The sequence below is a fragment of the Dipodomys spectabilis genome, unplaced genomic scaffold (assembly GCF_019054845.1).
Source record: "Dipodomys spectabilis isolate Male_0828 unplaced genomic scaffold, ASM1905484v1 ptg000063l, whole genome shotgun sequence".
Classification (NCBI taxonomy): Eukaryota; Metazoa; Chordata; class Mammalia; order Rodentia; family Heteromyidae; genus Dipodomys; species Dipodomys spectabilis.
Genome location: NW_024870740.1, coordinates 2815871 through 2819972, shown reverse-complemented (window position 1 = coordinate 2819972; position 4102 = coordinate 2815871). Strand labels below are relative to the sequence as shown.

Below are 4102 nucleotides of genomic sequence, written 5' to 3'. Positions count from 1 at the left end.
GTAACATTTAGCAATCAATGTACAAAAATATTTAATTTTAATGAGCACTTTTATTCTGAATCTACTTCTCAAGAAATTCTCTGAAGTTTTGGAGCAATTTAAAGTATAAGAAGACATGTGAGTCTAAAATCACAATATTTATAAGGAATGTGATTTTTACATTAACTTAGATTATATCATATAATATAGAATTGAAATAAAATATTACATTAAAATATTAATTTTACTAAATTTGCTAAACTCTATCTTACTGTTTTTCCAAATATAGTACTCAGGTTGGAGAAATTGAGTTCAATGAAATTCCATCATGGAAAGTGGCTAGTTTACAGAAAACCAGACACATAACATCGTTTTATTTACTAAGAGAACAGAAATGGGCCATAACATTAAAATTAATATTTTGATATATAAAATTGAGTGGCACATATCTATAGGGTCTCAGAAATTAACCCACAAATAGGTGCCTCTTAAAATTACACTATCCGATAACATTAGCATTAACTAGAAAGGTTCTCCACATCAGAAACTACACCTTGAGATAGTAAGCAATGGACTTTGAGGTATACTCAGCAATGCCCAATGTAATGTTTACAGTTAAAAGTAAACTTCTGGGCAGGAGCCTATAGCTCATGCGTGTAATCCTAGCTACTCATTTAACTGAGATTTGAGGATTGTGATTCAAAGCCAGCCCAGGCAGGGAAGTCGGTAAGACTCTTGTCTCCAATTAAATACCCAAAGGCCAGAAGTGGAGCTGTAGCTCAAGTGGTAAAGTGCTGGTCTTTAGATTAAAAGCTGAGGAACAGCACCCAGGCCTTGAGTTCAAACCTCAGGACCCACATACATACATAAATACATACATATACATGTACACACACGTGCATGCATACATCCATGCATGCATAAATACACACATACATTGCTGACATGGAAAAAATAAAAATAGAATGTTTAGAAATGATCATGAGCTCTTCCTTTCTGTGCCCAGGCAGCGCGCAGACCATGCTGAGTGGACAGAAAGCTTCAGGTGAGCCCTCAGGATGGCCCAGTGGGAGGCAGCCACGGCAGCTGTTGCAGAAACCCCTGACATTAAGTTTTTTGGGAAGTGGAGCACTGATGATGTACAGATCAATGACATTTCTCCATAGGATTACATTGGAGTGAAAGAGAGGTATGCCAAGTACCTGCCCCACAATGCAGGATGGTATGCTGCCAAGCACTTCCGCAAGGCTCAGTGCCCCATGGTGGAGCGTCTCACGAACTCCATGATGATGCATGGCAAGAAGCTCATGACTGTTCACATCGTCAAGCATGCCTTTGAGATCATCCACCTGCTCACTGGTGAGAACCCTCTGCAGGTTCTGGTGAATGCCATCATCTACAGTGGGCCCCGTGAGGACTCAGTGCGTTGGGCGAGCTGGAACAGTGAGATGGCAGGCTGTGGAGGTGTCTCCACTGTGCCGAGTAAATCAGGCCACCGGGCTGCTGTGCACTGGTGCCCATGAGTCTGCCTTCCAGAACATCAAGACCATCGCTGAATGCCTTAAAGATGAGCTTATCAATGCTGCCAAGGGCTCTGCCACCTCCTATGCCATCAAGGGTTATGCTTGATGGCTGTCCGATAAAGTGTCCTTTGGGCAGAGGGTGGGAATGGGGGGAGACCGGAGTAATGATAATCAATGTAGAGAGGTGGCTTATATTGTTGAAACAAAATTCACAACAACATCTCTGAGGACATAATTCCAAAGCCTAAGATACTGTTAATTATTTTACTTAGCAAGAATTTCTCATAAGAAAATGAGAGATTACAAAGCTTAACTTTTAAAAACCTTTTTATAAAGTTTGTTGCAAGAAAACATTAAGAAATTGTGAAAGATCATAAATGCAACAGCTCCATGAATTCTCGGAAAAGGAGCTCAAAATACAAAACTAAGCAAAGGTCCAGAAACTTGTTGGTCACACTTTTCTCAACTGCTGCTATCTCCCCAAAAAGTGATCAGAGTCCCAATCCATACTTGTACATTGATTGACTCTGTTCCTTACAAAAAAATAGATCACAAATACATCATTGCATGCATGCTCACCAGTCTAGCTGGTCCTCTGAGTCATAGCATACACATGTTTTCAATAGCCAGCACCCCACTCTTCAATATTCTCAATGACTGTAGCAATTTAAATGCCTACCAGCCATATAAACAAATTTATATTCTTCATAAGCTTTGAAAAATAATATATATATCTCAAAATTATACTTTTCTTGTGAGTGTACTGTAATATTTCTACAGACAATTCATCTGATATTTCCCTAATGACTAATAAAGATTAGTAAAAATGGTGGGCCTTCCCCACAAGAAAGGATTAACTGCATTCTTAATTCACTGCAAAATATTCTCCCATTGTGTGTTGGTGGGTCCTATGAATAAAATTGATCATAGTCCTAGAATTAGGCTATGTTAATATGACCAAGATGTAGATGCAATCAAGTTTCCTAATCAGTTGATGGAGATAATCAAGTAGGAGATTATGCTAGGTGAGCCAGATCTAATCAGGTAAAACCTTTAAAAGGGATATTAGAAGGGAGTGGGAGAGATTCTCGCTTGCTCTCTCTCTCTCTCTCTCTCTCTCTCTCTCTCTCTCTCTCTCTCTCTCTCTCTCTCTCTCTCTATTTCTCTGTCTCTCTGTCTCTCTCCATGTTTCACACTCCTTTTGATTCTGAAGAAACAAATTGTCATAGATTATGCAGCTACAAATATCCTAGTTTTTCAAAGAACCAAATTGGTTTAGAAGTGTCCTGAACTCAATCAACTCCCCACCTCTAATTAATTAATGGATTATATTTTGTGAGGCACTGAGCTAAAGGCTCCACTAAGCATTTGTCAGACCCTTAACCCAGAAAAACTGTCAGATTATGAATTTCTCAATTTTTCTTAATATATTATGTATCAAAAGAAAAGTAATATGAAACTTCATAGACACATGAGTGTATATTCATATATATATATATGTAAATGTATTCATCAGTATCTATCTATCTTGATCATCATCATCTCTTCTTCATCATCATCATCATCATCTATTTTACTTTCTTTTCATTGCCTCTCCTGCCAATGTCTCTATTGCATGATTCTGATTTCTTTTATTAGTTTGTCTTGGCTACTATAACAACCAGTATATATAAAAATTAATTTCTCATCATTCTGGGGGTTGCAGCGCACCAAATTAGATGCCAGAAGAATTTCAGGGCTCATTTTCTAGTGCATGAATGACTAAGCAGAAAGATGAGAGCAACCAAAGGAATTTTATAATAACACTAATATTCACAAGGCTCTACTCTGAAATCCCAAGCAGTTTCCAAAGGCCCCATTTCCAAATGGCATCATCTTGGCTACTCAGGTTCTCTTTGAATACAATCTTCAGATCTCAGCTCCCTGAGTAGTCGGGATTATAGATGTGCACTATTGATGCCCAGTTCTCATTTTTATAATTTTATTTTTAAATTTTTGTTCCTAGTCAGCAACTATATATAACTGTATGTATTCACTTCAAGTAGCATAATTATTAATTTACTATTATATATTAAGTATGGTAAGGCTTCTAGACATGTATAATAATTACAACCAGGCACCTGTTATTTAATTAAAAATTTGTCTACTTTTCCAGACACTCTGAAAACATTACAGAATGGAATAGGAGAAATCCTAGGTCTCCTTGGTGCAGGCCGAAATTTTCTTAATAGAGACCCGGAAACACAACAAATCAAAGAAAGGTTGGACAAATGGCATTGCATGAAGTTGCAGAGCTTCTGCATGGCAAAGGACAGCTAGCAAGATCAACAGAAAGCCTACGGATTGGGAGAAGATCTTCACTAGCCATACAACGGACAAGGGTCTCATATCTAAAATATACTTGGAACTCAAAAAATTAAATCCCCCAACAACAAATCCTCAAAGAAACAACTGCCCAATAAATAAGTGGGCTAAAGACTTAAAGAGAAACTTCTCTGAAGAAGAAAGAAGGATGGCCAATAGACACATGAAGAAATGTTCAACCTCCCTAGCCATAAAAGAAATGCAAATCAAAACAACATTAAGATACCACCTCACCC

The 4102-nt window shown here is 37.8% G+C and overlaps 1 pseudogene; it reads left to right on the top strand.

Moving 5' to 3' along the window:
- Positions 1-970: 970 nt before the first annotated feature.
- LOC122108684 lies at positions 971-1608 on the top strand (annotated as a pseudogene).
- The last annotated feature ends 2494 nt before the right edge of the window (positions 1609-4102 follow it).